Consider the following 14,264-nt stretch of genomic DNA (forward strand, 5'->3'; position numbering starts at 1 on the left):
GCTTTAGCTCTACAAAACCATGTCATTAATGCACTCACATTTAGACATGTCCAAAAAAATGGTAGTGATGCAACTGGAATATTGTTGTACACTTCAATGAGAAGAAAAGTGCTTGTTAAACACATTCGTTCAAAGTCAGATTAGTTTGCCTTTAGTTTTACATGATTGAAATAGAGTATAAATTATGTATGCCTAAAAAGCTCTGTAATTATTAACAAAAAATCCCCTCTCCATTGTGGACAAGAGTTTTAAAAAAGTTAAATTTGAATAGCTTTGAGTAGACTGAATTTATAGTGGAGTGTTCCACATCTGGTCGTCACAGTAGTGTTGTGGTTAGCTAGTCAGTATTGGGAGTTTAATGAAGCAGGTCCGTGTGCATGGAGTTTGCATGTTCTTCCCATGTTTGGTGGGTTTCCTCATGGTACTCTGGTTCCTCCAACAGTCCGAAGTCATGGGGTATAGGCTTAATTAGCTTTCCAAAACCATTGTATATTAGTGAGTGTGTGAGTGTGTGTGCATTGTGTTGGATTAGCATCCTGTCCACGGTGTACACCACCTTGTGCCCAAAGTCTCCTGCGATAGACTTTATTTATTGTGACCCTGCACACAGAATAGATAGTATAGAAAATGAATTAATGACTCTTCTAAATCTGCTTTACAAGACAGATGTAGCGGTGTGCACTTTGTCTAGTTCTTTTGGAGTAGCAATAGTACAAAGATTAGAACTCTTCTTTAAAAGTGCCCTTGGGCTTGAGATCGTCTGCTTTTTTTGTGAAGGATGTTCAGTGCTTAATAATAAGTTTGGGTTCCAAAATAAATTTGTAGGCCTTGAGGACAGCATTGCTATCCAAAAAAGTATTTATCACTAGTGCCAGTTTTCTGGATTTACCTTTAACAGCTCCATTAATCCTGTAAGACATTAAAACCTGAGCTTTTAAGGAGTGGCAATGATGTGAAGGAGCTTTAAAACTCTTTTGGCTCAGATAATTACCCATTAAACACAATTGTGCATTTTCAATGGAGATTTCCTAAACATTGCTCATTAAAATAAAAAAAACAAACAAACAAATAAATAAACTTAAAGACTTTTGGTCTTTAAGTAATTCTGCAATCCAGGTTTAAAGCAGTCAAGTACCTTGTTAAACACATAAAATCTAAAAGCACATGGGAATTTATCACAGTGATGTTGTTCGTGTTTATTGACATTTCAATAAGTGCAGGCAGCCAGCTGATGAACCTAGTTGAGAGATGATTAACCTTTATAATCTTCCTTTTTCCCCCCATGATTTTCTCCCTAATTTAGTCGTATAAAATTCCTCTCTGCCACCAGGGGGCTCCCACATTAAGGCTACTACTACCAATTAGTCAGGGAGCGCCAAAAGTCAGGAAAGACAAACGCGTATTTCAGCCGACCACTTCCTTTCGAACTGCTCGGCTGTGCACCGTTGGGGGCGGTGTAACACACTCAGAGGACAGCGCTGTCCATTGCTTCCGCTTGCGTGAAGACTCCCATGATTGGCTGTAGATTGATGTGAGAGCACTGTGTGCCTCGCATCCCACGCTCCTGAGAGAGCTCGGCCAATCAGCTCTCTCTAGGCCTTCAGCTGCGAGAGGCTACATCATCGCCTGGGAATCAAATCAGCGATCTTCAGATGATGTATTGTGTTGATAAGTGTGACACACCACATTTTGGTATGTGTTAGATTATGGTAAAAGCGGTTTGCTAATAAACAAATTGCACTTTCATTATATTAGAGGGCTGTCACACTGAGCCAGAATGTCCTCAAAAAAAGTGGATGCAGAAGAACTTGTATAACTTGGCAGGAATGCTGTAGAAATTGTTTAGGATGTAGTAAGCACATGTTAAGTGCCTGGTAAGAGTGTAGTGCGATTTGATCAGTACTAGTAATAACTCTGTTCTCAATAGATCTAATAACCACAATATTATGTGATTGATATGAAGTTAGTGACAGTACGATGGACATATTAAGAAGCTTACAGGGGCATGGCTATAGGACGTAGTAGGAAGCAGTATGAACTTGACAAATGCACCATTTTCCATTTTGACACTGTTCCCGCTGTGTCCTTCTCAGCGCAACAGCTTGTAGACATCAAACAGTTATTAAAAAAATTAAGGAATATGCTTGTTTCAACCCTGGGGTGGTACAATAAGAAGCAATTGTAATGACTAAACACGATAATAGTGCAATAATTGCACGAAACAGTTATTTATTGTGTTATATTTGGGTGCATATACATACTCACAAGATCTCCAGTGTTCTGCCTCAATGACTGTGTCAGTTGCACTCACACCTGCCATAATAAAGTGCTGGTCATTGGGCATGTCAAGATCCCTCTGCCCCCCTCACTGGACCCCCTGCAGTGCACTTGTCGTGCCAACCGTTCAACAGAGAGGAGGTGCAGCAGCTTATATATAGTAAATGAATAGATAAATAGTTGTTGACTTCAGTGGAGCACATCAACAGTTCCTTCATGGAGATCAAAATTATTTGATGGTCACCTCAAAAAACCTCATCTGGTCACTAAACACCAGCTCCAGAAACAGGAAAGCCCATTAACATCTCTACGTTCTGGAAAGGCTGATAAAAGCCTTCCTCCCTCTTCCCACTTCACTACACCATCTAGAGATGAAAAAGAGAAAGCATCCTGAACAGATGTATTGCTTCCTGGATGAGAACTTCATTGCATTAGCTTGGCGGACCCTGCAATTGGTAGCGATGACTGCTGAGAAGATCATCGAGATCTCTCCTCCCTACATCACACGTTGCATGTGCAAGGCCACCAGCATTGTGGATGACCACACACTTATACCTCTCACACACTCTTTACTCTTCTGCCATCTGGAAAAAGTGAAAAAAAGATACTAAACAACCAGGCTGTGCAATAGTTTCTTCCCACAAGCCATCAGATTCCTGAACAACCAAGGACTGAACTGAGACACACACTCACACATGAACACACACTAAACTGGATGTTTTTTTCATGCAAGTTCACTTTTTTCACATTATTGAACATGAAAATACTGTACTTCATTAGTCTGCACTATGGCTGCCAAGCAGCATGTCATGTCAATAATCATCACATTTATTAAAAAATATATTGCAAAATCTTGTGGTTGGTGTCTTATTTTTATTATAACTCCATACTAGTTGACGCTGCACTGTTTTTAACTGTACACGTTGTCCCGTACATTGTCTTAATGTTCAACTTGCACTTCTGCACTTTATGTTTTTAGAGTCTTAAGTGTTTAGTGTTGTTTTTATGTAGCACTATGGTCCTGGGGAAGCATTGTTTTGTTTCACTGTCATTTCTGTTGAACTGTATATGGTTGGAAGGGCATCAAAAAGTGACTTTGATTTTGACACTGAACAGTACATAGTTAGCTGTTCTGTATGTTTTGCTAACCACCAACACCTCATAAATACATGTGGAGATAAGTACATATTGATTGGAACATATTGATTGGAACATTAACCATCTGAAGATTAAAACAGAAGATATTTACAGTCATGGATGCCATCAAGGTAGAAAGTTTTCTCAGTTCACCAGAGCCATGATTGGATGGGCTGCATCATGTCTAGGAAATCCTTTAATGAGCCAAACTTATGGAAAGCGAGGTCAGGACCGAATGCAAGTTGACGACAAGTAACTGTTGATTTTCAAGGACTGCAGTGGACTCCGAGCCACCTCGGCTGGGTCGTCATTCACAGAAGTACAGCCTGTTTAATACTTTTGCACTATTAAAATGTTTTACTGCGGCTAAAAGTCTTATCATTGTACTCTTCTAGAAGTCTTCTCTAAATCCCGAATAGTTTTACGCTTTAATTATGTCCTGGATTGACTTGAACGGCCCTCATAAAAACAATAAAATCAGAGACCAAAGATTAAGCAGCCCAGTACTGACTATCCACAAGGACATACTACAAACCTTATCTGGTTATCTTACAAATACAAAATATTCCATGGAAAAGCACGAGTTCTCTTGTAAATTACGTTAAAATGTATTAGAGATGATTTCATTATGCTAGGGCTAGCTAATCCTCCCAGATTAACGCTAGTCTGTATTCACTAACTACACATGCTAGCTACAGAAACCAGAGTGGAATGTTATGTCAAGTATATGTGCAGGGTCACTGGTTACAAAGAAAATCAGGTAAGGAATTTATGATGGTTAAATATCTCGAATTTTATATTTAAGATTTAAATTTGTTAATTCATTACCTTTACTCACTCATCGTCTATACTGCTTTATCCTGGAAACAGGGTCGCGGAGGGCCTGGAGCTCATCCCAGCAGACTTGGGCATGAGGCGGGGTACATCCTGGAGTGCCAATCCATTACAGGGCACACACACATACAGTACACACACTCATTCTCCCACTGCGAACAATTCAGGAACACCAGTTAGCCTAATCTGCATGTCGTTAGACTGTGGGAGGAAACCCGGAGGAAACCTACCAAGCATGGGGAGAACTTTGGGAATCAAAACTAAACCACTAAGACACCGTGCTGCCATTGATTAATTATAAAAAAATATGTTTTATATAATTAAATATTTTTAAGGTCAGGTGAATACAAGATTTTTTTTACAGTGTTTAATGTAAGAGTCCTGTAATGATATTACACCATTTCCACATACTGTAAACTTAATACAGACTGAATCGATCATAAAGACAAAGGAGCCAGATAGCGGCTCAAGTGTACCAATGCAGGCTAATAAAAAGAATAACAAGAGCCATGTCAGATACTCCAGCTGACAGAATCGTGATTTCTCTCACACAGTCCATCCTAAAAAAAAAAATGCCACAAATCCACATATATTTGATGATTGTAGCTGCAGAGATACAACTATTCTGTGAAAAAGTGGTGATGGGACACAGCTGGTATTTGTAGCTCCTCGCCCCAGATGGTATCTGTATAATTCTGTACAGCCAGACTGGCTTTTATCGATTTGCTGTAGTCCAGTACCACAATTCAATTTGAAGGACATTATGGGTGTTAAATTGCTGATGGGCTGCAGATGGTTCCAATAATTTTCGACTGGCCCCTTTCCCCTCTCTGATTTAATTGCACACTCTGCATATTATATACGTATTTACAAGATTATGCTGCGAGGATTAATAAATCTACAGTGTAATGTTATAACAATTCATTATTTATTTAATACCGACATCTCAGAGTCATATGTCTGCCAAGCGTTATTAGAAGACATATTTCCAAATGGGATTTAGAATTATAAATCATGGATGACATATAGTGAGTTAAATTTACTTTATGAATATTTTCTTGTCTCAGTTGGAATGAACAAAAGACTGAAAGAGAGAATCGTTATCTTAGATGTAAGATCTGTTGTATGTATGCCGTTGTCCAAACATGTTGCATAAAGTAATAGGAAATGAGCTTGCATTGAGTGCATTGAGTTTTTCGTGAGAAGGAACTCGGTCTATTCTCTCTCTCTCTCTCCTTTATGGCTTCTCATGTCAGCTGACTTCAAAGCCTGCTATCTCCAGGTTTCGGCTCTGGATTAAGGGCTTGAGTTGATTAGGTGTGAAATGGCTTGGAAGTCTACATAAGGCTGGCCCTTTGAAGTGTGTGTACGCTGTCTGAACAGCATTGTGTTTTCGGTCTCCTCCAAATAAAAGACAAAAAGAAAATAATGCTCACAAAGGAAACTCACAGGGTTGATGTGCACACAATTTTACGTCCTGCTATAGTTGATGAATGAACCGTGTATGTCCTAGGGGAAAATTGTAAATGTTTCTGATATCTTGGCTTCATCAGACATGGTTTCAGTATGCACGTTTTTTTTTTTTTCAGTTTAGCTTTAAAAATTGAATGTTTTCTTTTAAAAATTCTTAATTTTCTCTGTATCTGTAAATTGTAAAGACGAGATGGTGGCATAGTGGATAACATTTTGGCCTCGCACCTCTAGGATCATGCCTGTGTGTGTGGAGTTTGCATGTCCTTCCCATGCTTGGTGGGTTTCCTCCGGGTACTCCGGGTTCCTCCCACAGTCCAAAGACATGCAGATTAGGCTAATCAGCGTTCACAAATTGCCTGTGGTGTGTGAATGATTGTGTGAATGTGTGTACTGTATGTGTGTGTTCCCTGCGATGGATTAGCACCCTGCCCAGCATGTTTCCGGTCTCGTGCCCCAAGTCTCCTGGGATTGGCCTCAGGTGTGTTTTCTTGCTGAAAGTTGACTGTGACTGGTTTTGAAAGTAGACTGTGACTGTGGTTTTTGGCATCCACTGGTTTTTTTCTCAGTACTGTGGACAGTTAGTATAATTAACAGTTATTAGAACACCTGGGACATGGAGTGATACATACATATAGTTAAACGTTTTAGTGGTGTTACTATCTATTATCACTATTTATGGAACGTCTCTCTTCCGATGAGACTGCTCAGTCGGAACTAACTGTTGTATAATACATGGCATATTTTATCTTATTATGTTTTGGTCTCTCTCTCTCTCTCTCTCTCTCTCTCTCTCTCTCACACACACACACACAACAGAGAGAGAGAGAGAAAGAGAGAGAGAGAGGCGTCTGGGCACATATGTCTTCCAGTTTTAATTACTTCCTCCTCCTCTCGTTGGGACACTACTGAGTGCAGGTAAAGCTCTGCTCTGTAAGACTCTCTAAACCTAAACTCTCTAAGTCTGTCGGACACTTTGTTAGAAAACATCTTCACCTTAAGGAGAAAATATTCAGGGCTAAGCTTAAACTATTCAGGGCTAAAGCAGACAGTATCAAGGAGGGATGATCTATAATCATGTGGAGATTAGGAATAAGGGAATAAAGAAACTAATTAACCAATGAAAATTAATTACCAATGAAAAGTGACTTTGCAGTCATCGAGAAAAAGAACACGTAGGTATATAAAGATAAATTAAGAAGATTTAATCCTAACATATATATTTGATAAGAAAGCAGATGACACATCCGGTTCTAAAAAATTGAGCAAAATGTGGAAATGCCAAAATGTCCTTCTTAAAAGCGAGTCAATCTCCATAAACCTGTGTTAAATTGCCAAATTTTGCAACATAAATAAACATAAATCAGCCTGAACAAGCCGCACCTGGCAGCGTGTTTATATAAAGGGTCCTGATACCTCGGCACTTCGTGTGATCATTAGGTAGCACCGGTAAAAGGTATCAGGGCCAAGACAAAGACAAAGAAAAGACAAGCCCGCAAAAAGTGAAGAGACAGAGGCAAAGCCCAAGCTAAGACGCCGGCGAGAGAGAAAGAGAGAAGGTGAGAAAGTGAGAGAGAGAGACACTCATCAGTTTAGCGTGCCCTCTCAGGTTAAAGTGCACCAAGCACAGACTCTACTCTCTCTCTCTCTCTCTCTCTCTCTCTCTGTATATATATATATATACATCCTCGGTCAGGGCGTACGTTCCGAGAGGATATAGTTTTTGTTTTGTCTTCTGTTCTCACGTTGACGGCGGAGCTCTGCTTACTGTTGTGTTTTTAGTTTTTATTTGTTTCCTTTTCAGTTCTCTTAATTAATAATCCCACGCTATGTCCAAATGGGAAGGTCTCCCTGTGCTTGTCATAAGCACTCTCACAAATCCTATTATATCGACCCCCTCTTCTAAAGCCCTGCGTTATGGCTCTTATCATTACAAACATTTTGTTGTGCGGCTCTCCATACCGCACCTCCATAACACCTAGCTTGTGGTAACTGAGGTAAATAAACTTGTTGCAAACAAACCACCACTTTGGTTTGTTCTGCCCATTTTCCCGTTTAAGGATTACTCGTGGTTTAGGCAGAGTCAGCTCCTAATAAGATGGCTTCAACCAGAGCTTCCAAAGTTGAGCTTCAAAACCAGTTGAGCTTTACTTTTCTGAAATCTGTGCATAATAAAATAAATAAATAAATAAAATAATAATAATAATAGTATTATCTAAAAATTAAACATCATACTGCTTCAGATACCAATATATACAATTATATATAATATTTTCAGTGTGTAAGTGAATGTATAAAATGTCTGAAGTCTGCTATATACTGTAGTTTGTGTGTGTGTGTGTGGGGGGGGATACGGGAGAAATGAGTCGGCCTTACTGGTTTTGATGAATCAGTCCGTAAGCATGATGAAAGAAAATGGCTGTCCTGTAAAGCTGTCTCAATACTGAATAATCCTAATTTTTAAAAATGTGAAAAGAGTTCACAGTCCAATACACTGGAAAACAGCTCTGACAAATTGTTCCAGAGACAAAATGCCATCTGGGATTCCCCTCATGATTTAAAGGCACAGAGACAACACTATTACACGTGAGATAAATTTTCTTAGGTGATTCATTTTCCTATGATGGTAGTGTGGGAAAAGAGGACAAAGATTTAGTTAAGTGAGATGTTATGCTTTACATTTTATATTCATGCACTTAAGAACAAATCGGACTTATAAACTCCGAGCTTCGCCAGACTGACCAATTTTTCTACTTTTTCGTCCCCTTACGAAGAGTAAACATATAACAGATAAGTATTTCATACTACCTTATAATATATTCACTCGAAACGCGTGTTATATCGTTTTCGTATAAGTTTATATCGTATAAGTTTTAATAGTTTTGCAGCACACCGCTTCTAGCCGGCTTTTCATTAGCATCGCTAGCCCGTTAGCCCGGCTATCACAAGTTTGTTTACGCTCTTTCGCACCGGTTATTTCTATTTTTAGACACCATGTCGGTTGGGTCTCTGCCCCTGTGTGCAGGTGAGGAGACATTGGAGCTGCACTCGGTGGACTTGGAGATGGAGGCCGTGGAGAAGCTGATCCGCGACCTACAGGTGAAGCTGGCCCGGCTACAGCAGCGGAAAGCCACGCTGGAATCGTCGCGGACCGACGCTCACCTGTCCCAGGTAAATTCTCGGCATGAGAATTCTCCGACAACCTCTACTCCGCGTGCTTCTCTGCCCAGGTCCAACGCACCGAGAACGCAGCCTGCCCAGCTTTCCTTTACCCCGGCGCCGGGATACCACGAGGCCTGGAAACTTCAGCAGCGGAAGACGCGCGCCAAGCCCCGGGCGAGGACCTCTCCTCCTCCGCCACCACCCGTCTTCGAGATCTCAACCCGAAACCGCTTCGCTCCTCTCCGTGAGACGGCACACGACGCGCTGGTCATCGGAGACTCCATTGTCCGGCACGTGCGTGCTACCACAGCTAAAGGTAAGGCGTACACGCGCTGTTTACCTGGTGCACGTGTTCTTGATGTTGCTGCACAGGTGCCTGCGGCCCTGAGGAAGAACATTCGAGCTGTGGTTCTCCATGCTGGCACCAACGACATCAGGCTGAGGCAGACGGAGATCCTAAAGAAGGACTTCAGGAGCCTGGTTGAGAAGGTCCGCAGCACATCACCCACGACAAAGATCGTCGTATCTGGACCACTTCCGACATTTCAGAGAGGAATCGAGAGGTTCAGTAGATTATTTGCCTTCAATGAATGGTTACAATCTTGGTGTCAACAACAGAGATTACCCTTTGTTGATAACTGGAATGTTTTCTGGGAGCGTCCTAGGCTCTACCGCACAGATGGCCTGCACCCTAGCAGAGCTGGAGCAGCGGTCCTCTCTGACAACATCTCCAGGACATTACGAACCATCTGACTTGCGGTAAGTCATACCTCAGATTCTTTAGATATCAGCCACAATACAACCCACCATACTAATAGACGCACACACATAGCTTGTACTATAGAAACTGTGTCTATTCCCCGATTAGTGAGAAAAAAGAATAAATTCGTTAAATCCAGCCGAAACAATCTGGTAACCATTAAACCAGAAAAAGCCCAAATAAGTAATCGAAGTCTACCTCTAAAGTTTGGACTTCTCAACATTAGATCCCTTACGCTAAACCAACCGTCTGCTAGCTGCATAGAGTCGTCACTCAGGGTTCACTCTATTGAGACTGTGTCTGTTCCCCGAGCTAAAAACAAATTTAGAAAGACTCAGAAAGTCTGTTTTAGTAATTTAATTAGCATAAAGACCACAAACTTGGATCAGACTGAATGCGCAGCCGGCACCTCTGATCTGAAGCTAGGACTGTTAAATATTAGATCTCTCGCATCTAAAGCAGTTATAGTTAATGAAATTATCACAGATCAGGAGTTTGATATACTCTGTTTAACAGAAACCTGGATTAAACAGGACGAGTATGTAGCTCTAAATGAAGCTAGTCCTCCTGGATACAGCTACATACACCAGCCTCGGTTAACTGGTAGAGGAGGAGGCGTCGCAGTTATTCACAATGATAATTTGACTATTGTACAAAAACACGGACACAAATTTAATTCATTTGAAATTCTTTATAGTAACATAAGTGTATTTAACTATATTAAGTCAGCTCAGTCGATCCCGCTAATTGTCATTTACAGACCTCCAGGGCCGTACTCGGAATTTCTTAGTGAATTTGCAGATTTCCTCTCAAACCTAGTCATTTCTGTAGACAAAGTGTTAATTGCTGGAGATTTTAATATTCATTTTGAATACCCAGAAGACCCTCTGAGAACTGCATTTATGTCTATACTGGACTCGGTAGGAGTAAATCAGTGTGTAGTAGGACCCACTCATAAAGCAGGTCACACTTTAGATTTAATAATATTATTTGGATTAAGTATAAGAAATTTATTCACAATACCACTATCTGAAGTTATCTCAGATCACTATCTTGTCTCATTGCAAGTGTGTCACAATAATAATGTACACACAGCGCCGCGCTACCGTATGAAACGTACATTCACATCAACTACCAAACAGAGTTTTATCAGTAATCTCCCAGAGTTCCCAACTTCGATTAGATCACCGTCTGACCCCACATAACTCGATCAGGCGACTGAATATTTAGAGTCGACATTTCGCTATACCCTAGATAATGTAGCTCCAGTCAAAAGAAAAATTATTAGAGATAAAAAACTTGCTCCCTGGTATAACGATCACATGCGCACTTTAAAACAGACCGCTCGGAAATTAGAACGTAAATGGCGTCAAACTAAATTACTAGTATTTCAAATAGCATGGAAGGAGAGCATCCTGAACTATAGAAAAGCTCTTAGTGTAGCTAGATTAACATATCTCTCCACTCTTATAGAAGAAAATAAAAATAATCCTAGATTCTTATTTAATGCTGTAGCCAAATTAACCAGAAATAAGACCACTGCAGAAATCTCCACAACAACATCATGCAATAGTGAGGACTTCATGAACTTTTTTAATAATAAAATTGTAAATATTAGGCATAAAATTGAGGTTTTGAAACCGAACAATGTAATTGATGCAGATGTTAATCTAGCCATGTCAGACCAGAACCTAGAATACTTTACTCCCCTTGAAGAGAATGAACTAATTTCACTCATCTCTTCTTCAAATTCATCAACCTGTATATTAGATCCTGTACCGACACATTTTCTTAAACAGATAGTACCAGCAATAATAGAACCCCTGTTGAGAATAATTAATTCTTCACTCAGCATTGGATATGTTCCAAAATCTTTTAAATTAGCAGTTATCAAACCAATAATTAAGAAACCTGACCTCGACCCCTGTCAGCTGTCCAGTTACAGACCAATATCAAACCTCCCCTTTATCTCTAAGATCCTGGAAAAGATAGTAGCGGAGCAGCTATGCTCATATATACATAGGAATGGCATACATGAACTGTATCAGTCAGGATTTAGGCCTCATCACAGTACAGAGACGGCGCTCGTTAAAGTAGTAAATGACATTCTATTGGCCTCTGATCAGGGTTGTGTAACTATGCTTGTATTACTTGACCTCAGTGCAGCTTTTGACACTGTTGATCACGCTATTCTTCTTCACAGATTAGAAAATGTAGTGGGAATTAAGGGTACAGCCCTCTCCTGGCTCAGATCCTATCTGACCCATCGTTATCAGTATGTAGACTTAAATGGTGATTATTCTGCATGTTCTCTAGTGGAGTTTGGCGTTCCGCAGGGTTCAGTTTTAGGTCCACTGCTTTTTTCCCTTTACATGCTTCCTCTGGGCAACATAATCCGTAAGCATGGTATTAGTTTTCATTGTTATGCTGATGATACACAGTTATATGTCTCAGCAAAACCTGATGAGAAAAAACAGCTTACTAAAATTGAGCAATGTGTGCAGGACATAAGAAATTGGATGCTAACTAACTTCCTTCTGCTAAATCCGGATAAGACAGAAGTTCTAGTCATAGGACCGCATACAGCTAGGAGTAAAATTTTAGATCATACCGTAACTTTAGATGGCCTTTCTGTTCCATCAAATGCAACAGTGAAAGACCTTGGTGTGATTATTGATTCCAGCCTTTCATTTGAAGCACATGTAGATAATATTACCAGGATAGCATTCTTTCACCTCAGAAATATTGCCAGAATAAGAAATTTATTGTCGCTAAACGACGCAGAAAAACTAGTTCATGCTTTTATCACCTCTAGGTTGGACTATTGTAATGCCTTACTGTCTGGTTGTTCAGCTAGATGCATAAATAAGCTTCAGCTAGTCCAAAATGCAGCAGCGAGAGTCCTCACCAGAACCAGAAGATATGAGCACATCACCCCTATCTTATCTTCACTCCATTGGCTCCCTGTGAAATTTCGCATTGATTTTAAAATACTACTCTTGACATATAAAGCATTAAATGGTCTCGCGCCGCAGTACCTGAGCGAACTGCTAGTGTCTTACGATCCGCCACGCCTACTTCGATCAAAGGATGCAGGCTGCTTGTCAGTACCGCGTATTATGAAAAATACAGCTGGGGGCAGAGCTTTTTCTTACAAAGCCCCAAAGTTATGGAATAGTCTTCCAAATAGTGTTCGGGACTCAGACACAGTCTCAGTGTTTAAGTCCTGGCTAAAAACCTATTTATTTAGCCGGGCATTTTTATAAATAGATTTGCCATAGGTAAAGGAGCAGATCTGGGGGACTCATGGACGTAGAGTATTATGGTAAACTGGTATGTTTGGATGCTGTCTTCCTCACTCTCATTGATCACTCAGGTTTGCTGACGGTGAGGTGATTGTTTGCTTTACATGTCAGGAAGCCCTCATGTTTGTGTTTCCTTCTGGCTCCTCCCTTTTAGTTATGCTGTCATAGTTAGTCCTGCCGGAGTCTCTGCTTGCACGCTACAGTTAATATACATTCACATTATACATTGTGTGACTGTGACCATACCTAACTGCCATCTCTCCTCTTCTTCTCTTTCCCCCCCTCTTTCTTTTTCCTCTCTCCTCCTGTCCCCCCCTTTCACTCTTTCTCTCTCTCTCTGTCGAGCTACACATGTCGTTCCTGAGCTGCCAGTGATCCAGACTCCCTCTGCCCTCCGGACCTGTCTGACCCATCCTGGTGCCCCGCTTCTGGCTGAAGATCTCGTCACATGGATGCCCCGTGTGTCTCTCTGGGATGCGTCTGGTGTCTGGGAATGATTCTCTCTACCTAGAAAATGGTTCTGGCCTTGACTGGTGTTGGCAACTGTTTCTCTGGGGACTTGACAGTTCGATAGTTCATGACTGGAACTTCTTACAAGTCTACCTGGGTCTTCAATAACTACCTGGACTCCATATTAACATCAATTAACATCAGCTATTATAGCTGAACTGCCTCCCACCCTACACACTGTATAAATGCAGATCATTTACTGCTTTTTGTTTCACCCAAATGAGGATGGGTTCCCTGTTGAGTCTGGTTCCTCTCAAGGTTTCTTCCTCTTACCATCTCAGGGAGTTTTTCCTTGCCACTGTCGCCCTCGGCTTGCTCACCAGGGACAAACTGACCATTTTGATTCATACAAATTCACATTTCATACAAACCTAAATAATTCTTTTGACTATGTAAAGCTGCTTTGCGGCAATGAAAATTGCTAAAAGCGCTATACAAATAAAATTGAATTGAATTGAATTGAATAAACGTGCTCCCAGAATGGAATTCGTTCGTAAGTCAGGGACAATTATTATTATTATTATTATTATTATTATTATTATATAATATAATCATTCAAATTGAAAAAAGTGTGTGCATTAACACAAATTTGACAGCAGAACACATATTAACACACCTATAAACATCTACTAACAGCCCCAACCTCTTTACAACGCTATCTGTTTATTTTAAATAATATGTGTGTATTCAGTTACATATTATAAGTGCAGTTATGTCAGTTCCGAAGTCTTCCTAAAGAGATAAAGAATTATTTGTAATAGGATTAATAGCACAGAATCTATTGAATACTCAGACATTCTCTCTCTCTC

This window comes from Clarias gariepinus, chromosome 9 (genome assembly GCF_024256425.1).
Source record: "Clarias gariepinus isolate MV-2021 ecotype Netherlands chromosome 9, CGAR_prim_01v2, whole genome shotgun sequence".
Lineage (NCBI taxonomy): Eukaryota > Metazoa > Chordata > Actinopteri > Siluriformes > Clariidae > Clarias > Clarias gariepinus.